Source organism: Kogia breviceps, chromosome 12 (assembly GCF_026419965.1).
Source record: "Kogia breviceps isolate mKogBre1 chromosome 12, mKogBre1 haplotype 1, whole genome shotgun sequence".
Classification (NCBI taxonomy): domain Eukaryota; kingdom Metazoa; phylum Chordata; class Mammalia; order Artiodactyla; family Physeteridae; genus Kogia; species Kogia breviceps.
The window spans coordinates 34,063,026-34,086,033 of record NC_081321.1 but is presented as its reverse complement, the minus strand read 5'-3'; the positions used below and the strand labels follow the sequence as shown (position 1 = coordinate 34,086,033).

At 36.5% G+C, this 23,008-nt stretch overlaps 1 long non-coding RNA gene across 1 annotated transcript in view; it reads right to left on the bottom strand.

The window, feature by feature from the left end:
• Positions 1 to 9,999: 9,999 nt before the first annotated feature.
• LOC136792261 (uncharacterized) overlaps positions 10,000 to 23,008 on the bottom strand; it is a 221,407-nt gene continuing 208,398 nt past the window's right edge. The window contains exon 5 of the long non-coding RNA XR_010835790.1: positions 10,000 to 10,121. This is a non-coding gene — a long non-coding RNA (uncharacterized lncRNA). The remainder of the gene's footprint in view (positions 10,122 to 23,008) is intronic.

Here is a 23,008-nt window from a genome sequence, read left to right as displayed (position 1 = left end):
TCCCCTTATATCTTGGAACTTTTAAGTACATTTTAACTCTTTCTCCCAATTACTTTCTTAGCATAGAGGAATTTATTTATATATGTATTTTCATTTATGTAGTTTTAAGCATATGGTAAAGTTATAAAGAAATAGTTTATACAATCCTCAAAGAAAAATAGACTGAAAGTAAACTAGAAATGTATTCACCAGCCAAAGATGTGAATACCAGACAAAAGCACCTTGGTGATACTTTCCCTTTTTTCTTTTTTCTATTCTTCATTTTTTTCCCCATGATTAGAACTAAAGTCAAAGACCAAGCATCTGCATATATGCAATATATAGCATTTGGCACACACTGTATGCTGTCCAGAAGTGAAGAATAATGAGATGTTTTGTTTTCTGCTTAATACAACCCTTAAGTAAACTACCATAATAATGACTTGGCCACTGTGCCCAATGTCCATGTTTTAACATTTTCATTGTTGAGAAGAATGAAATAGAAAACCACTGGAGGACAGAGTAATGTAAGGAAGGTGCTGTAAAAAAACTTTTGAGTCCATGATCCCATTTGGTAACAGATAACTCAAGACAACAGAAGGTTTTTCTTGACCTAAACAGTATTTTGTGATTTTAAAACAGAAATGTTCACATCCTTAATTTCATTGAATCTAAGAAGACACATCCTAATTTCAGAGGTGTTAAAGTGTGAAAAAATGTTTTAGAAACAATGAAATATGGTAAATATCTGGATTTCTGGCTTCTTTCAGAAAAGTGAAATATTTGACACTCCAGGGCTGTGAACCCAGGTGGCAACAATAGCTCTGTCAAGTAGCGGCTGTTCATCTGGTCTCCCTTCCTTTTCTTGCTTCCTCCCTTTCTCCCATTTTCTTCCTTATTTTGTCATTAATTTCACACATATTCAGTTAGTGTCTACCAAGAGCAAGACACCATCCTAGGCTTTGGGGAGACATTGGTTAATGAAACAGGCAACATTCTTGCCTTCAAAGAGCTTACCTCTCAGCTAGGAAAGATAGACTGTAAATGAGTAAATCAATATGATAATTTCGAAAGTAGAAAGTGCTATGAAGAAAATGAAACCAGAGCATGGAATAAAAAGTTATTGAGGAGGTATGTATATTATTTTTGATGATGTGATGAGATAAGACCTCCTTGAAGAGGAGACTTCTGACCTAAGCATTTGGTGATGGGAAGAAGCCAGTTTTGTAGAGATCTTCTCCTACCTTTCTGGCCCATCTTTTTTGTATGTTTATTGTTGTTGTTTCCTTTGGAAGCCCCTTTCTTTACACTGACTTCTTAATATCCCCAAGCTTTTCCCTTGATCCTCTTCTTATTTTCACTGTTTTTTGATGATTTTATCAAATATTTAACCATGACTTAAACTTTGAGGATTTTGGTATTTTTATCTTAAATCTAATCCTCTATCCTGAGCTCTAGAACCATTTTTATAACTGCGGAGAAACAGCCATTCTGCCTGGAAAGTTGATAAGCACCATGCACTCCAAGAAGGCTCAGATTGACTTAATTACTTATCTAAGCCTTATTAAGTTTCTCCTTCTTCTGAATTATAGTAATGATTATATTGTATGCACTATATTATTTTAACGAACACTTTTATTGTTCTTACTATGTGACTGAAAGTATTCCAAATGCTTTGCAAATACTGTATGAGATTATATATTCATTGAAACAAGGGACTGTGTTTTTTTCATTACTTTATTTCCTGCTCTTTGCATAAAAGGGACAATTCAATAAAAGCTTGGTGAGTCAAAAAAAGAAATAATAAATCAGTAAATGAATAAATGAATACAATGAATGCAATTATAGAGATTTAGCTGTTATTGAGAGGATTGAAAAAGATTGCTGATCAGACACAAGTTATGTGATTGCCAGGCAGCAAAGAGTGTCATGGTGTTTGTGCTCTGAATTTGTAGAAGTTCCAGTTTACATAGTTATTGCTGTTCTCTATGTATGCATATAAAAAAAACAATGAGTGTAGCATTGATTTAAAGTCAGATTTTGTGGAGTGCACATGGTGAAAAGATAACAGCACATGGGGATAGTGGGAGCTGGAGAAACTGGAGGTCAGATCATTCCTGGGTTCAAGATGAGTGGAAAGGAAGCATCAAGATGACTGATAAGGAGAAATGGAGAAATAAAGAGAATTAAAAGAAATAAAAGAACTAAAGCTATGAGCTCAGAATAGGATAAGGAGATAAATGTGAAATGTGTATAACACTTACACATATTACATTCTCTTTTTTAATTGAAAACTTAAAAAAAATTCTGATACTATTTTTTATTGAAATATAGTTAACTTACAATGTTGTGCTGGTTTCAAGTGCACAGAAAAGTGATTCAGTTATATATACATATATATATATTCTTTTTCAGATTTTTTTTCCATTATGGGTTATTATAAGATATTGAATATAGTTCCCTGTGCTATACAGTACATCCTTGTTGTTTACCTATTTTATAAATAGTAGTGTGTATATGTTAATTCCAAACTCCTAATTTATCGCCCCCACACCCATCCCCTTTGGTAATCATAAGTTTGTTTTCTATGTCTGTGATTCTATTTCTGTTTTGTAAATAAGTTCATTTATATCATGTTTTTTAGAATCTACATATAAGTGACCTCATATGATATTTGTCTTTCTCTGTCTGATTTACTTCACTTAATATGATAATCCCTAGGTCCATCCATGTTGCTGCAAATGGCATTACTTCAATTTTTATATGGCTGAGTAATATTCCATTGTGTATATATATATATATATCACATCTTCTTTATCTATTCATCTGTTGATGGACATTTAGGTTGCTTCCAACATGCATACATTCCTAATCATGTAGTAGTTCTCTGGAATAGCACTATCCATAAAAAATATAGTGTGAGTTACATATTTAATTTTAAAATTTCTATTAGTTATACTAAAAAAAGTAAGAAGAAACAGGTGAAATTTGATAATATACTTTATTTAACCCAATATATTAAAATGTTATTCCAACATATAATCAACATATAACAATACATATAATATGTAACAATAATGAGGCATTTTATATTCATTTTTCATACTAAGTCTTTGCTATCAGGAGTGTATTTTACACTTTGCAATCCTCGATTAGAGCCAGCCATATTTCTAATGCTCAGTAGCCATATGTGATTAGTGGCTATCACATTGGACAGAGGAGATCTCCGTCTAAGGAGGTCAGGGAATGGTGAAGTTTAGGGATGAGATGTATTGCCTACAAGGTTGCTAAAATCTCCTTGGATCTTGATGTAACACAAATATCACACAAGAAGACTATGAAAGATTTTGACCTGAAGGAAGGGTGGAGATTAAAACAATCAGGTATGTCTCCTGGTCTTTTAGAGGGTTATTGAAAAAGGATGTTGTTTCTATTTATATAATTTGTCTTCAAGATATTTATATCAGTAGAAGAGCATAAGTACATATAGGGATTTTTTTTTACATGTTTTTCAAGGTATTCTTTTGGGAACTAAATATTACAAATGTCATTTTGTCATGTTCTAACCACCTCAAGATTATAAATTTACCTTTTGCTATAAGGAAAACATTGTAGAAAAACTTCTGCTGTTAATTTTAAAAAATGGTCTCTAAGCGTTTCCACATATCTGAAGGGTTGTGTCCCTGCTGTCAACACAAAAACCTCATAGAAAGGTGTGACTGTGAGAACACATATGTCTGGTGAATAAGACACTCAAACAGTTTCATCTTCTGTACCTGTCTACTACTGTCAATCAATGTGATGCCATTTTTCAGGAGAAAAATAAATGTTATATAGCCAAGTGTATTTAAAATTAGTTTTTGATATATGACTACATCTACTTATTATCTTCCAGAATAAAAGAAATAACCTAAGCTCTTTCAGTACAGAATTTCAATTGACTCTGGAAGATGAAAATGAGCTCTGCTTCCTCAAAACTACAATTATGATGCTGTACTTTTTTTTTTTTTTTTTTTTTTTTTTTTTTGCGGTACGCAGGCGTCGCACTGCTGTGGCCTCTCCTGTTGCAGAGCACAGGCTCTGGATGTGTAGGCTCAGCGGCCATGGCTCATGGGCCTAGCCGCTCTGTGGCATGTGGGATCCTCCCGGACCGGGGCACGAACCCGTGTTCCCTGCATCGGCAGGCGGACTCTCAATCACTGTACCACCAGGGAAACCCATGATGCTGTATTTTTAAAATGTCTTGATCATGCTGTCAACTGCAGGTCATCTCCAAAAAAGACCTCAGGGTATTTGGATGCCACATATGAAGGTTTTCACGTCCTTGTTGTTCATCATTGTATCTCTGATGCCAATAATCAGTTCTAGGCCCTGTGATCATAAAGGGAACTAAAACTTTCTAAAAACACTTTTTAGATGACAGCATCCATAAATCATCCCTATTCAAGAAAGTGTGCTGATTTCAAAAACGAAGACAGGCCTACTAAATTTCTACCATCTTTTTCTCTTCAATATATAATCATTGCTGAACCACTTCATTGTCTACTGACGCCAAAAAAAAAAAGACAAAGCAAAAGCAAAACAAAAACAATAAACATTAAGAGAGATTTGGGAGACGTTAAGCAGGTACTGGCTTCTGGTTCTGTGCTAGACATTATGATAAATATTAACTATTATTTCTTACCACTGGTATTTTGCCTTATGGTGTTGCATCTGTGTTTAGCCAAAGAATGCCAGATGGCAATGAGAAACCAATTGCTCACTATGCAAGAACAATGACATGTACATTACATGTACACTAACAAAGCTCCAGCGATTATCAAGGGAGCCCAAAATTCCCACAACCATTTTTGTCAACCTTTAACAATTAATGGAGTACAGACTCTTTAGAATATTATTTGGCGATTCCTCTCTAAGGAAATCATACACCTTTAATTATGTAAACAGAAATGCAACTTGAATTTTTCTTGCCACCTACCTCCAAGCTTTGAAGAGCATAATTTCTAAAGCTCCTTCTGTGGTCACAAGCTATCGCTTTCCAACTATGTTGTCTTTCTCCATAGAATGGTAGAAGGTAATCCTTTCATACCACTTCATGACTATGAAATGTCAGTAGAATAACTACCAAGGAATTCATGCATGTTATAATTTTTCACTGATTTTCCCACTCAACTGAATCTGTTTCTTGGAAAGTCTTTTTGTTTTGTTTTGTTTTTTTTGTTTGTTTGTTTTATTGCGGTACGCGGGCCCCTCACTGCTGTGGCCTCTCCCGTTGCAGAGCACAGGCTCCGGACGCACAGGCTCAGCGGCCATGGCTCACGGGCCCAGCCGCTCCGCAGCATGTGGGATATTTCCGGACCGGGGCATGAACCCGCGTCCCCCGCATGGGCAGGTGGACTCCGAACCACTGCGCCACCAGGGAAGCCCTCTTGGAAAGTCTTTTTTCTGTGGTTCTAAGAGGTGATTTTTATGTTAGCTTGGATATATTCAAACAACATATTTAGAAACTCTTTGCATTAAAAAATTGATTTAGAATTAGGTCTGGTGACATACAATAGATTAAGATATTTAAAAATAATCTAAATGTTTGTAGTATATGGCACATGATGACACAATAAAGTCATATTGGTCAATGACTTCGGCTTTTCCTAAATTGTTCCAAAGAAACAAACATTTATTATTTTTATATATAACTTTTTTTATCATCCATTGTAAACCTGACACCACCAACAACAGGTTCCTGACAGTTATTTACAGCACTTGAATTATCAAACAACCTTATTTTGGGCAACAGCTTTTCACATACTTAAATTGAGTTTAAATAATTTTTCAAAGATTTCTGGTCATGGTAGTACTATGAATTTAGGTTTTAAAAACTGTCCATCCAAACCCAAACATATAGCAATGATAAATAAATTACCAAAACCAAAATGAAAAGAGATATAGGTGTACCTTTAAGCTAATATCTCTTTGAACCAGAAACAGAACAAACACAAGCTGCATGGAGAATGAAGCCATGGGCTTGCTGGACCCTAGGTCTAAAAGAGCCTGGGAGGTGGATTCCTGCAGGGTAACAAGGACAAAAAGCACCATATACAGGTTGGGGAACTGGATCCAAGTTCATGACAGGAAACCTGGGGCTGCTGTAGGACTTTGCTACCCTTGACAAGAGATCAGAGAATGGTAAAAAGGAACAAGTTAGAAATCCTTGAAATAAAAAAGATAGCTTTTGGATTGAAGAGCTCAATAGATAGGAATTTTAGACTGGACCTACTCACTGACAAAACATGATAGTACTTAAAATTCATACAAAATGAAGCACAAGGCAATAACAAGAAAAACAAGGAAATTGGAGAAATGATGGTTAGATGGAAAGGCTCCAGTGTAGTTCTAATAAAAGTCCCAGAAGTCGAAAATAATGGAAAGTGTGAAGAAACTGTCAAAAAGATAATGGCTGAAGATTTCCAGAACTGGAAGAAAAAAAATTCTCAGGTAGAAATAATACATAAAGAGAATGGTAGAATGAATAAAATCTAAACAAAGACACATCCAAATGAAATTTCAGAACATCAGGCATCAAGAAACCATCTTCAAACTATCAGAGAGAAAAGGCAGGTGCCCTATAAAAGGTCAACAACTAGACTGACAGCAGATTTCTCATCGGCCAAAATATACTTCAAAAGTACTTTGGGGCTTCCCTGGTGGCGCAGTGGTTGAGAGTCCGCCTGCCGATGCAAGGGACGCAGGATGGTGCCCCGGTCCGGGAAGATCCCACATGCCACGGAGCGGCTGGGCCCGTGAGCCATGGCCGCTGAGCCTGCGCGTCCGGAGCCTGTGCTCCACAACGGGAGAGGCCACAACAGTGAGAGGCCCGCGTACCACAAAAAAAAAAAAAAAAAAAAGTACTTTAAGTCAAGTTTTGTTTATTTTTTATTATTAGTGACTTCATTTTTTTTTACAACAGTTTAGGTTTCCAACAAAATTGAGAAGGAAGTACAAAGATTCCCCTGCCCACACGCATACATAGTCTCCACCATTTTTGACATCATTCACCAGAAAGGTATATTTTTTAACCAAGGATGAACCTATAGTGACACATTATAATCACCCAGTGCCCATAGTTTATCTTAGGGTTTGCTCTTGTTCGCTTCTTTTACTTAGTAGAATTCATTTAAGGTTCTTCCATATCTTTTCATGGCCTGACAGTTCATTTCTTTTTAGCTCTGAATAATATTTCATTGTCTGGATGTATCACAGTTTATTCATCCATTCACCTGCTGAAGGACATTTTGGCTGTTTCCAAGTTTGAGTAATTATGAATGAAACTGCTCTAAACAACCAGGTGCAAGTTTTTGTGTATGCGTTAAGTTTTTAATTCCTTTGGGCAAATATCAAGGAACGTGACTGCAGGATTGTATGGTAAGAGTATATTTAATTTTGTAAGAGACTTTCAACAGTCTTTCAAAGTTGGCTGTACCATTTTGCATTCCCATTAATGTACGAGAGATTCTGTTGCTCCACATCCCCACCAGCTTTTGGTATTGTCAATGTTTGGGATTTAGTTTATTCTAATAGGTGCACAGGGGTATCTAGTTGTTTTGATTTGCATTTCCTTGATTACATATGATGTGGAGTGTCTTTTCAGATACTTATCTGTCAGCTGTGTATATTCTTTGGTGAGCCATTTGTTAAGGTCTTTGGCCATTTATTAAATTGAGTTTTTTGATTTCTTACTGAGTTTTAAGAGTTCTTTGTATATTTTGGATAACAATATTTTATCAGATGTCTTTTGCCAACATTTTCTCCCAGTCTGTGGCTTGTCTGTTCATTCTGCTAACATTGTCTTTCACAGGAGGTGAGGAAGCATGCTATAGTGCTAGGATTAGGTCTCAGTGATTTAGTGAGCCTATGCTCCGGGAATGTAAACTTCACAGGTGTTTCTTAGTTTTTTTCTTTCTCCCTCTAGATGGGACAGGATGGCTGGAGTGGGCTGGAGTAGGGTCTTTCCCCTCCCCAAGTCACTTAGGCTCTGGTAATACTCCAGCAGATTAGGTTCCAGTTAACTAGTTCCCCCTGAGAGCAGGCTTTTTTAAGAACAACAGAATGCTTTGGCATGTTTCAAAATGGTTCCTTTTCCCCTCACCTTCTGGAGTGGGAGGCGATTTTTCTCTGATATTTACTGTGGGAATCAGGTCGAGCGTCTGGAAATAAATCTCACAACTTTGTGGCAGTCTCTTTATGACTGGGTACCCCAGCAATTTTTAACTCTCAGACTTGTCCACACTGAGCTTCCAGCAGTTCATCAATGACAGTTCAGGTTTTCCTACCCCAGAATGCTTTTGCTCCCAAGTCTCTGCTCTGGTAAGCAATGACTCTGTGCTGCCTTCTGACTCTCTAGTCTTGGGGGCAGTGGTTTGCCTTGTGTCCTCCCTTGTCTTATGGATCCAAGAAGAATTTATTTTTCAGTCTGTTCAGATTTTACTTGTTAGGACAGAGTGGCAATTTCCAAGCTCCTTATAAGTGGACTGGAAACCAAAAGTCTGAAGTCAAGTTTTTGTCCCAAGGGGACTGGGCAAAAGTAGTGGCATCTTGGCACAAAATCAAATAAGCCAGGCACAAAAAAGGGTGGCAGCTGAAAGGAGGGAAGGTTTGAGGTGGTCAGTGATTCTGGAATCATTTCTGAATTGAAGGGCAGGTCGTTAAGGCAGATTTAATTCAGTTCCTGCTGCTATGAATATTGGTGTTCCATAAGTGACTCCAGGCTAATTCCAGAAGCTCACTTCCAGAGCAGCATTTCCCCAGCCTATCCCACAGAACATGATGAATGAATAAAAATCTCTGTTAAATGAACAAAAAGGTTCCACTGTCAGATATAATTAGAAACTGCTGGATGAAACAAAATTAGGTTTCTTCACAAAAGAATTTACCAGAAACTTTGCTATATCAATATGTCCTATGAATCTGTAAAACAGGTGTTTAGAATGCAGTGTGTTTAGATTTTCAAACTTCTTTGAACTTAGATTGCTATTTCCTTAGAAGAGCTAATGAGATAATCCACCACACATGCTTTGGAAGAAAAGCTTCTTTAGATTTATCTAGTCTTAACATTTTCACGGTATTGTCTGACAAGTCTCTGGAGACACAAAATAAAGTAAGCAAAAAAGCATTCTCCAGTAACTATAAAACTCACCACAAACTGCACACCCCTGATGATTAAAGACCATGTCAGTTAAGGTGGAGTCTTACATATGCCAGATTGCCCTGTGGTTCAATCATACTTTTGTCCATTTTGCCTTCCGGTCCTCTCTGCTATCACTGATTCAGGGTGGAGTAGTTTTTGCAGCTACAAAGGTCACTTGTTAAAGGCCTGGTCCTTTTTTACCTGTTTTATTGCTTCAGGAACCTGCTAAGAGTGTGACTTAAAGCAATCCCAGAATCATGTGTTAAGCTACACATAACTGGTTTTTTTTAGAAACACTTTGTACCACTACTGCACAGAGTCCACAAATGACGGAGAATTCATCTGGTCTTCTTGTTTGGGGCCTAAGAGGTGCTTCCCTTGAATAAACAGCTAAGCGCCTCATGGAAATGAACAACATTTTGATTTGTTATTATCTTAATGACAAATGGTATTTTATAAAATGGCAACACGTTTGATACCCAGAGAAAAATATGCTTGGTTAGGGTGGCGTTCTATTAGATGGATCACTCCTATGATCTACCCGTTCTGGCCTCTAGAATAACAACTGTGAAAGTCAGGTGGATAAACCAGTCTAAACATCCTCATATTATTAAAACCACAATAAAGAGTAAAAACTAAGTCCACCTTTTCATGTAAATAACAGTGATAACACCTAGCACTTATATAGTGCTCACCATGGCCTAGAGGTCTCAGCACTTTGATACCTGAACACATTTCATCTCTCTAAAAACTCCATGAGACAGAGAAGGTGACCTTGATGTCTGGAAACCCTTATAACAGACATTATAAATAACTTACAGATATCACATTAGAGCATATACGTTTTATGTGCTGTGCAAAGTTGTGATGAATGTGGTACATTAATTCATTTCCATCAGTACTTGCTCGTGCATCTGTGATGTGTTGCCTCAAACGATCTCTGCTTTTTCACTGAATAAACCTGTAAATTAAATCAGAGGGGTTCAAAATAGTTAAAAAAATAATAACATAATAACATCTATGCTACTGGATCTTATAGCTGTTGTGTGCTATTATCTCCATTTTAAAGATGAGAAGGCTCAGAGAAGTTAAGCCATTTGCCCAAGGTCACAGAGCTAGAAGTGGTGGAGGAATAATTTAAATCAAGGCCATCTGACTTGAGGGTCCATGCCTTTATTGGGACCATAAATAAATAAAACAACCTATAAATAGTATATAGTAGGGTTCGGAAATGAATTTGCATTCTCTATGCTGGCCCAGGGAAAATTTCTTGTCTTTTATTTTCCAAATTATTTATTTATTTGTGTCCCATTCTGTTCTATAGCAAGGAAGTCGTTTCTCTATATGAAGACTTTTATTTCTTACAATTGTAAAATATTCTCAGGCTTTCTCAGTTCCAGTCCTAAGGATGTTTTTAGCGCAAAATGACTGCTACAAATTACTCATGAGCAAGAGTACTGGCCTCTCCTGCTACTTTGCAAGCTGCTACAGTAGTATTCATTTTGTATGGAAAGAATAACTTCCAATGGGGTCCACGTTTAGCAAGAACTGAGTCTGTGTGGGTTTAATTATACTTTCTGTTAGACTCAATTAAATGGCCATCAAGTTTCTGATACCTTAGGTCTTAGGTTGACTATTAATTTCATGACTGCTGCCATGAAGGTCGGTCTCCATGTCATTATATTCGTGGATATATACGTATACATCTATGGAAAGAATTGCCAACAGAACAGTTTTCTGGTTTCCTTTCAAGTGTTAACATGAGTTCCCAACTCCATTTTTTATCTAAAGTGGTAAATCCCTTAATGATCTCCCTCTTAAGAATGATGCCTCAGACCAAAAATGAATGTTAATGGCCCATAGCCTTCAGAGTGAAAAGTCAATTTATTAGGAATCTGCTGTTTAATATAGGATTTGTTATAGGTCCATGTACAATCAGGTGACTATTACAACCAGCCATTAAATTATTAATGGTGGACAGTTTCCACAGAAAGTGTCATAAAGTATGTAAAGTCTAAAGGGAATATGAACTGATACAAGGGAGGAAGGAAGGAAGGAGAGAAGGAAGGGAGGGAGAAAGGAAGGGGAATGAAGAGAGAAAGATTGAGGATTTAGAGAGGAATTGATGAGTGTCCATCTGTGAACTGGGGGTTGGGAGGACAAAGGGAGTATCTGGCCTTAATAGGACACATATAGTTAGAAAAGAAGAAGTTGGGGGTATTGTTTTGAATCCATCTACATTTTTTATTGGTTTATGAAATTCAGTATCTGTGTCCAGAGAAAATTTACTACTTTGAATAAGACAGAATGATGGGGCTTGATCATCTCTGACAGTGACTTGACAGACACATTCCTAATTATCAGGAATGAGTTTTCTGGAACAGAGGCAAGGGATTGGGTGTCCTCCAAGGAAGATTACTATTCATGCTCAGATAATCTGTTCCAATAGCCTATTCTTGGATAATGAAGAATCTTAATAGAATTGAACCTATAATATTTAATGCTCTTTTAACCCACATATTTGAAACTTTTGAGTTTAATGACTGAAAATTTGGAAGCTAATACATTTCTCTATATCTAGAGGAAATAAATTCTATAAGGGGATAGCCACACAAAGCTATGCCATGTGTTTCTGAATTTAAAAGCCCTGAGTGTAAGGAATCGGTCAAATGTCTAAAAAATCTTACATGGAAAGTTTTACTCTGCGGCTTGAAAATAATGAACTATGTCTCAGCTATTAAAGTAGCAACTTAAACCCATTTGCTTTTTTTCATTAAGGTGAAAGACTCATAAGAAAAGATCCTATGGAAAAGCAGAGAATGGAATATTAGAATGGCAAACAGCAGTATGATATTTTAAGAAATGAGCATATTGCCTCTCAGCATTTGTTGTGCTATAACAATGTGGCTAATTCGAAGATGGAAAATAATTTAAACCAGAAATCATAGCAGTAGTATAGTAACTGCTTCTCTGGTTTTTTCATTATTATTGTTGTTGCTTTTAATTTGCTTCTGTGCCCCATACGCTCTATGATGTTACATATAACTTGTAATTTTTGACGTATGGGCATTTAGAATTGGACTTTGACTTATTTGATCAGACAGTATATGTATACATATAGCTGATTCACCTTGTTGTATAGGTGAAACTAACACAACCTTGTAAAGCATTTATACTCCAATAAAAATGTAAAAAGAAAAAAGGAAAATAAAAGACACTACATAAAAGGAAAAACTAAAAAAAAAACTACTTGAGAGGATATTTTTCTCTTAGCTTAAGTGAAATAATTAGGTTTTACTTGTGTGATGTTATAGAACTCATTTAAGATCTTCCTACTGACTGACTTGCTTTCTTTGGTTTATTCAGAAAATCTACGTAGTAAAATATGAGATGACTGGCCTATAATGCTGACAGTACAGATGGAGGCCCATCAAAGCTTGAGATTGGGCAGTGACAGAGGGAGAAGAAATGAAGCATTAAATAAGAGGGGATATACTAGTTAACCTTATAAATTGTGGACCTAAAAATTCAGGCCAGAGGGGACCTCCCTCTCCATAACTCTGGTGGGTCAGTCTCTGTTTCTCGTAGAGAACTCACTGGATTTGTAAGAAGGAATAAATGCTCACCTTGGACCGCCCACTGCTGCACCTGCCCACGCAGACGTGGAGATGGGTTCTCTCTTTCTCAGCCTTAAGAACAAATTTCAGAACAGCTGCAAAGCCGGCTGAGACATTTTCAAATAACTATCTGGCCTCACTTCCCACCCTGGTGTAGCATAAACATGGAGATGACAGAAGAGGGGTGATTATCAGATTCAACTTGGGAATGCATGACTGGAGATTGGAGGGTAAATGAGAATTTAATAAAATGCAGGGATGAGAGGTTGGACCCTTTAAAAAAATGTCTTCTCAACACAATAGCTTCACAGAAGGTGACAAAGGTATTCACATCTCTTCCTTTGACCCTTGAGCAATTCTTATTTTGCTAATTGAAGAAAGTTGCCTAAGTGCTGGAGGTGCCAGGGTATTGTTTCTATGATGATGAAATAGATTACTGCCCACTGAGTTGAGCCCAGAAGTTTGTAGCTGCACAGCTCTCCTAATGTGACAGAGGGAAAATCACATTGTAATTTTGATGCACAGTCATTTCATGAACATAGCATTAGTGCAGAACTTCAGGGGTACCTGTATAATAAGCCAGAGAGTGAGGCTGAATTAAGTATGGAGTGATTCTTGAGCTAGCAGAGGTGTTCTATTAGCTGGATGGCGGAGCATGCAATTTAGAAGCTGTAGGCTCTGAGTTTTCTCTCAGCAACACTGTCTAAACATAATTAATCAGTTGCTTTTCACAGTAAGTGACACTAATTACTTGCACTCTAATTGCTATGTACAGAGTAATGTTACCCTGTTCTAAGTGCTCTGTAGAGTAGTGAATGAGATCTTTAATACATTATCATGGATTTCATGTAATTACAATTCCTTCCAATGGAGCAAAAGGAAAATATTGTAGGCTACTTCATCAGGAATCAATAAATAACTTCTATTACCACTATTAAGAAATAGTGATTGAACCTCTTCCTTACTGTTAGCGTGTATGTGATTAGAACTGTCTATAGTTGTAAGTGCCAGCCCTTGGAACTGAAAATTTGCCCTTTGCTAGCTATGTTCTTGCTAGATGATTTTCTCTTCCAAAGAAAATGATTCTAATTTATCCTAAATTTTATTAATTTCCTAAAATCAGAGGCATTGAATTAACTAGATAGAGGAAAAGGAAATATTAACTTCTAATCTGATTTCATCTTTAGGTTCTGTATCTTTATTTGGTTTTATTCTTTATCCTTTACACTATATTTTCCTCCCTTGTACAAGATTGACTTGTTATTTTATAGATTTTAGTGCTTAAGTATTTGAATTATCTAAACAGTGCTTGAGCTTCTTTCTAAAACTCCTTACAAGCATTCTCAGTTCTAGAAAATTGTTCTCTAAAAACAATTTTAAATTATAGCTGAAAAGGAAAATGTTCTTGAAAGGACAACTCTAAGTTTCTTGACAAAGAAAAGGGAAGATTCCTTGAATTTAAATCTTATAAGGTAAATAACATCATGTGTGCTCTGAAAAAAGAAATGTGATACAGTAAAGGAAAGGAAAATAACAAAGGAAAATAGGCCTCTCTTTATAATGTGCTAAGTATTAGAATGAAAGTAGGATTCAAAATTGTATGTCTTATACAACTAATTGTTTCTTCTCTTCTGACCACCTTATGTAGATTTTAATTATTCTGGTTTTGTATGGATTTAATTTTCCCATTCTTTTGAATAATTATTTTTCATCATACGATTTATGTTGAAGAATTCCTTAGTTATTTCTCTGGGGAGTATAATTGTCTTTCTAGTGTGGTTTTTTTGATTCTGGTGTTTAGCAGCTTTTTCTTTAAGGAAACTCTAGCTCTTCCTGTATTTGCTAAGTCATTCTATACGTTTGAGAACTTTTCTTCAACTCCTAAGTTTATGCTGTGTACAAACTTTAGATTGCCTCCAAAGAAAAAAAATATGACTAGTGAAGTACTTGGTATAGGGGCTAATTTAAGGATATTTCCCCATAAGGACATCCTGTGGTTTATAAAATTTGTTTATTGGGCATATTTATTCCTCTTTCGTTACAAATATAAATGACTGAAGAAACTTGCAAATTGAATTTTATTTTCTAAAATGTTTTTAGCTTTTGAAAGAGGAAAAACTTGTTGAAATTATAGGCAGAAAAGGAAATGTTTCCACCTTCTCCTTTTCCTATCATTAATGTATATATTTAAACAAAAATTAAATTTAATTATTTCCTTTTCTACGATGTAATGCTGTTTCTAGATATGCCCCATGCTTTTTTTTTAACTTCAAAAACCTGCTTCCAGCTCTGCATATTTCTATTATTAATTGAATATATTTACACCAAAGTTAATTTTGTGTCCTTTCTTAGTCACTGTCTGTATTGCATGTGCTCCTTTTAACTGCTTTACCTAAAATGCCTTCTTTTCTCACCACCTTTCTAAACTGCCCCCATCCTGCATCACTTTGTTACTCTTCACGGTACTGTTACAATGGAAATAGTGTGGTTTTTTTTAAAAAAGACAACATCAACAATATAACTGACACCTAGGAGGAGGAGATATCTGTCCTGAAGTCCTCACTGCATCAATGCATGTCACTTTCAGTTTCTTCATCTGAAACATGGACATAAAACCTGAGTGATGTGGATAATTTCCTAACACAATAATTTACCCAAACTGACTCAAGTAGAGAGAAAATTGAAATAGTCATTTTAAAAGGAAAAAAGTTTTTTATGGAGCAACCCATATAAAGTTTTAGAGGATAATTTGATGAAACCTTTAAAAAACAGATTTTTCAATGCTATTCTAACTATTCCAGAACATAAAAAAGGAAAATGTCCCCAAGTTGGATAAAGACTGAATAAAACAGGATATATAATTATCACATTAAGTTTAAGAAGACATCCATTACCTCACATGGTCATCACTTGTGTGTGTGTGTGTGTGTGTGTGTGTGTGTGTGTGTGTGTGTGTGGTGAGAACACTAAGGGTCTACTCTCTTCCCAAATTTTAAGTATAGAACATAGTATTACTAATTATACTCATCATATTTTGCATATGATCCCCCAAACTGATTCACCTTATGACTGAAAGTTTGTATGCTTTGATGAAGGTCTCTCCATTTTCCCTACCCCCCAGTCCCTGCCAGCCATCATTCTACTCTGTTTCTGTGAATTTGACTTTAAAAAAAGATTCCATGTATGAGTGAGATCATATGTATTTGTCTTTGACTTATTTCACTCAATATAATGTGTTTCATATTCTTCCATGTTGCTATAAATAGCAAGATTTCCTTCTTTTTATGGCTGAGTAACATCTCCTTGTATATATAGATATACATACCACATTTTTTCATCCATTTATCTATCAGCAGACCTCTTGTCTCTTTGATAATAGCCATCCTAACAGGTGTAAGGTGGTATTTCATTGTGGCTGTGATTTGCATTTCCCTGATGATTAGTGATGTTAAGCACATTTTCATGTGTCTATTGGTCATTTGTATGTCTCCATTAGAAAATGTCTATTCAGGTTCTTTGCCCACTTTTAAATAAGATTTTGTTGTTGTTGATTGTATGAGTTTCTTATATATTTTAGATATTAACTCCTTATCAGACACATGGTTTGGAAATATTTTCTCCCAATCCATAGGTTGCCTTTTCATTTTGTTGATTGTTTTCTTTGCCATGCAGAAGCTTTTTAGTTTGATGTAGTTCCATTTATTTATTCTTTTTTTGTGTGTGCGTATTTAATGTCATATCCAAAAAGAGTATTGCCAAGACCAATATCAAGATTTTCCCCTATGTTTTATTCTAGGAGTTTCACAGTTTCAGATCTTACATTTAAGTCCTTACTCCATTTCAAGTTAATTTGTATGTGGTATAAAATAGGAGTTCAGTCTCACTCCTTTCAACAGCACATTAAAAGATTATACATCATGATCAAGTTGGATTTATCCCTGGGTTACAAGATGGTTCAACATATGAAATCAATCAATGCGATACACCACATTAACAGAATAAAGTATTCAAAATCTCTCAATACATGCAGTGAAAGCATTTGACAAAACTTAATATTCTTTCACAATAAAAACTCTCAACAAATTACATATAGAAAAATGTACCTCAATATAATAAAGGTCACACATGACAAGCCCACAGCTAACATAATTCTCAATGGTAAAAAAGTTTAAAGCTTTCCTCTAAGATTAGGACCAAGGCAAGGATGTCCATTCTAGCCATTTCTATTCAACATAGAACTAGAAGCCAGAGCAATTGGGTACAATCTGATTCCAAAGATTTGAAAAGGTAAACAAATAGCCAGAAAAAAATCTTTTAAAAAAAGCAATCTAAGAATTCTTTTATAACCCTGTAATGGAGATAGCCTTTCTGCCTTCTGAATCAAAATCCAGATGTCAAAAAAGAAAAAAATCGACAAATTAAAATACATAAAAATTAAAATGCATAGGGCAAAATAAACACCAGAGCAAATAATAAGCTCAGAAATAATAGTTACAACCCATATTACTGGAAAAAAAGCTAATTTTCATACTTTAAGCACTCTAAAAATCCATAAGAAAAAGTACTGATTCTTGCCCCCAAAGGACAAAAAATTTGAACAGACATCTAAACAAATGGCTTTTAAACTTATAAAAAGAGACTCAACCTCAATCATGGTAAAAGACATGAAAAAATAAAATTGTAATGAAATATATATTTTTTAAAAATTTCACATAAATAAAAACCCCAAAGTAGACCATACATTCTGTTGGTGAGATTGTGGGAAATAGGTATTCTGCTATTACTTTGTTGAGGGTGACAACGGGGATGTACAGCAGGGTATAAACCAAGCAGAACTGTGAGCCTCAGATGGGAGTGAGAGTTTTTACTCTAGACTTTTTAGTATGTTTTTAGTTTTAAAACATGTGACTGTATTAACTATTCAAAATTAGATGAAATTTTAATTAACATTATAAAATATTTACCATAAGGAAAGAATGTTTTAACTCAGTTGTGCAAAATAATAATAGCAAGACACTTTGAATGAGTCAAAGTGATTATATCAAGGAGCTTGCCTGTGACTTTGTAAATGCTAGAATCTCCTTGGCCATGGTTTTCCCCATTTTCGTCCAATGACTGTTGGAGCCCAGAATGGAGATGAAGTTTGTATGCAGAGCCAGCCAGGCTACATTGAGAAAGAATTGTCATGGGACTGGAATATCTGAAAGAAAAGAGTAAGAGTGTCTCCCCACTCAGAAAGAGCAAGGAGAGCTGTTTAATGTGGTTGTTTTGTTTTGTTTTGTTTTGTTTCACTGAGCTATGAGATACCTCTTGGGAACTTCTTCTACATTGGTTCCTTTAGGGTAAGACTAGATAAAACGAATTTGCTTACAATTATGGTGACCTCTGTTTTTAGTGTCATGTTCATATCACAGGGCCTAGTTAAATCTGGATTATCAGCTATTGGCGTAATGTGTGGCAGCAAAGAGGAGAGAACAAATTAACCCATCAAGGTCTGAGGACCAGAAAAGGTCCAAGGTTCAGAGTCTGAAACTGCTCAGAGGTTTTTGTTTTCTTTACACGATGAAGATCTGTTTACCAAGAAGGCACAGATGACTCAATTGAGACCATCTGTTTAGTTCTATTTGACTTTGTAGACAAGGGAGGGAAGCAGGTGTGGGATGGGGGAAGTCCTTGTTTTTCTTTTTCCTTGAAATGCTCATTTGCTCCCTTCCATTAAATTTGTATCCAGATCCTGGTCTTATATCTTTCCTTGAAAGTCTTCTCATCTCTTATTTATCCTTTTTCCAACTACTTGATTTGGACTTGGTCTTCTATGGAGGATGTGTGGCAGTCATCAAGTTTTCTAGGTATACTTCTCCAAAGGACAACATTGTTAACATCACCAGTCTCATAAGTGAAGAATAATAATTTATATGTACACGAGCATCTTCGGTGCATATTATTGGCTCTCGATAAAAGGCAAATAGCAATGATAAACCTTGAAATATGCCTTTCGAAGATACCAGACAGCAAACTGCATGAGCCATTTTGAAAACAGATTCAAAGGGAGATGTCTTGAACTTTCATTTCCCGTCTGCTGGGTTTCTTTGAAGTGAGAGTTAACCCTGACATGAAACAGCTCCAGAAACTGAGCCATGCCCAGTTGTTTTTGGCCTGATAATTCCACCCTACTGATGATTCCCACACACAACTGGGTGCCTTTGATGACTCACTCTTCTCCTCTTGGAGATAGGCCTCCAGACTTTTATGCACTTCCTATACAGCCTCCTTGGAAGAAAAAAGGAATAGCTTAACAAATAAAATCAAATGAATTATCTGCTCCCTCTCTAAAACAAGTCCTTTCTTCCAGAACATTCCCTCCCTTCTTTGTTCTTGTTTGTAGTAAAGCTCTTCTAATTCAGAATCTGTTATTCAACTAAAATAGAGACTTCATCTCCTGGGTAGCAGAAAGCAGAAGGAAGATGTTGTATAAATAACCCGGGAAGAGTGATTCAAAGCTGTTTTTTTATTTTTTTGAGGACAAAATAAGAAAACAAATATTTTGTTTGTAAAAACTATGGAATTTGGTGAAATGTCTTTAGGACTAAAACCTATTTTTACGCAATCTTGTTGAGGGCTGAGGTCCTGAGGTAGAATGCTGATTTGAGAAGAATCCCCAAACTGCCTCTTTTTATTTATTTTTTTGGCCACAAACACTATTCTATAAAAATTCTGCTTACCTCCTGCTTGGAAAAGACTAATCCTCAAAAAGCAAAAACATGTTTTTATAGGGGACTCTGTTCTGAAAACTATTTTAAATCAGGGTCAAAGTGATTTCCTATAGGAGAACTAAATGACTCCCTTTTGAAATCAATTTTTATTTTCTTCTATTATTAAAGAGTGAACTTTTAGTGCAAAAAAAATCAATGAACGTGAAGCTTGTATATTAAAGTTATATTTCCATCATGCACACCAGGAACTGCATCTTCTCATTTCAGTCTCAAATGCATAAAATGGATATATTATTTTTTAAATATGCTTATTTTTCTCTTTTTTATATACACGCTGACTTTATGGAGCTTTTATATGTGTGCTTTATTTTATTTGGCAATAAGCAAGGAAAAAATACTTTTTTTAAGTGAAGAAATTCAGTTTCTCAAGATACAGGTCCTATATAGTCTAAAAGTCCTATAAAAAAATCTCTACAAATGTTCCAGTTCTGTATTGTTTTATGTCTTTGGCCAGTGAGACTGAAAAAATATTTAAGATTCTTCTTTGGGGAATTCTCTGGAGTCCAGTGGTTAGGACTTAGCACTCTCACTGCCGGGTCCCCGGGTTCGATCCCTGGTTGGGGAACTAAGATCCTACAAGTTGTGCAGCCAAAAATAAAAATAAACAAACAAACAAACAAATAATTCTCTCAAATGAAATACTGGATTTAATGTGGCAGGTTGTTACATAACCATCTATATTAACATACTGTTATATACCTACTAATGAATAGTTATTTGATGCACACAATTGACTTATTCTCTAATCATTTGATTTATTTTATGTTTGTTTCCCCAGTAAGATGATAGCCCACTGGGGTCAAAATACCATGTCTTATGCTTCTGTCTCTTAGAGAACCTGACATAGCATTGAAGAGCAGAAATTGAATAAACACAGAATCACGATACCTCTGTTAAACCCCTAATACTGCCCCTTATTACCATTCAGATTCCTTGACTCTAAAATGGAAATGCATATCTACCTCACAGGGTTGATAAGACAGTTGATGTTAAAGGGCTTCATGAACAGTAAAGTTCTAAACAAATGTCTTGTTGACACCCAAAGGGTGTGTAGCAGTCAGCTAGATGAAAGCTTCGAAAAAGAGGGGCATCTGGGCAAAAAGTGAAAGAGAAGGAAGTGATCAACTTCAGCTCTCAGCCCTTAGTGTTGCCTGACCAGTTCTTTCAAAGCTAAATCTCTGTCTGAGGTTCACGCTAATGCTCTGGCCTCTGCTTGAAATAACACCCCTTTGTCTCCATGGGCTAAAGCTATGGGCAGGTTACTGTTGGTCAGTCTCCTCGTCCCAGAACATTGTCAGACTCAGTGTTTTGCAGGCATCTGTGTCTCCTTTTGCTTCTTCTTGAGACTCATGCACAGGCGGTACTGTTGCTCATTTGAATATTTCCATAGCTATTCCCTCCTTTCCTTATTCACAGTTACCATCTTAGCCCCAAATCTTGGCACTTCATACAGAGAATGGAAGAGATTCCAGAAGAATAGAAATAGGCAAATGTCCTCCCCCAACAAAAGAAGAAGAAAGAGTCATAAACAGATTTTGGTGATGTCAACTCTACTCCCAAAGTTCTAGAATTTAGTATTAAAAATTTAGTGAGTAACCACATAAAAAGAGAAATGATCTGATGTTCTTCTTAACACTACTGGCTGGCGATGTGTGAGAGGCCGTGGGTGAAACCATATACGCATCCCTGTGTCCCCTTCCTTTGAAATAAAAGCTTTTTGCCTTAGTTTCCCAGGCCTCCCTTGAGTCTCAAAAGGCTGACTCAAAAGTTAATGATTGGGAAATGTGAAGATGTAGAAACAAAGGATAGCTGTTGGGCTAGTAACAATTCAGATTATAAACCCACCACCAATTTAGACTATAAACCCGCCACACAGCAGAAACACCGAACTCACAGCTCCCTGAAAGATATAGATAAAGGCCTGGTACCCACTCCTAAGTTGTTTTTACAGGAAGCAGACTCTCTCCAGATGAAAACTGATGACTGCAAGAACACAGACCCTAGACTGGTTGAAACCAGAAGGTTGATGATGCTTGAAATTTCACCTTGATGTCAACCAATCCAAGAATTGTGCAGGAGCTGATCATGCACCCCCTGCAGCCCCCTCCCTCACCTTGCCTTTCAAAACCCTCCTCTGAAAGCGACTGGGGAGTTTGGGTCTTTCGAGCTTGAGCTGCCCTTTCTCCTTGCTTGACTCCCTGCAATAAGCGCTGCACTTTCCTTCCCCACAACCCGGTGTCAGTAGATTGGCTTTACTGTGTGTGGGCGAAGGGACCCAAGTCTGGTTTGTTAACATAGGCACTTTGTATGTGAACTCAGCATTCGACAGAACTCATTCTCTCAAATCACATGAATTAAATACCTTCTGTGTGTTTTGCAGATATAGAGGTCAATACATTCTTTATGCTTAATAGGCTCACAGTCTAATGAGAAACAGATTCATAATGTGTAATATGCTACAGATGAATGTAGTATGATATGAAGAGTTTCAGGGAGTGATATTTCAGGGAGGGGTGTGTGATATTGTAGGCACCCAGGAGAGAAGTTTACACTGCTAGGGCCAGGGATCAGGGAAGATATTCAGGTAGAGGGGATGCCAAAAGAAAGGTAAGAATTTGTCAGAAGAATGGATGTGGATGAAGAGAGGGTATTCCAGCCAGAGAGGGGAGCATAACCAAAAGCAAGGAGGCAGTACACATTCTGGTGTGGGCATACAAACTATAAGCAATTCAGTGTTCCCGGAGTCCACAGTTCCCAGCAAGGGAACACACCTGATGGGGTGGGCAGGAAAGGGCTTACTTCTTTCATGATATTCTGAAGTCAAATGGAAAGACACAGACTATAAGTGAGGAAAATAGAATGGATTAGTATCCTGTAAAAAATGTCTGTTAAAGATTAATGGCAAGGACAGACAATTTTGTGGGGATACACTACAGGACAGTTTTTAGCTCTGTTGATAAGTGGGTTGAATCGACAATTATTGACTAAGCACCTAGCATGTACTAGACCCTGAGATTAAAATGGTATGGAAGAAAGAATCCTTACCCTCAGGGATTTTACAGTCTAGCAAGAAGCCTGTTCAATACAGTTTGGCAGTGATTTAAATTGAACTAATGAAGGCAGTTAAGTAAAACTGGAGGAAGTAATTTATGTGACAGAGCATCTCTGGTGTCCCCAAATGCCCTGATGGGCTGTGCTGACAGGCTGACTCTAATCAGGCAGTTAGGAAAAACAAATGTTGACTATTTCTGACCAATGGAATACTGAGCTCAGTTCCACCAAAATATTAGGACATAGAGAACTCCTTTAGTCTCACAGCAAGAGACAGGCAGGGACACCATTCATACAGCACTCAGAGAGGCACTGAAAGCTACTAGAGAGAAAGAAACCATTTAGGGTCACCTTCTTATTATCAATTTTTATCCAGCATAATAATGGTTCATAATGATGGTTACCAC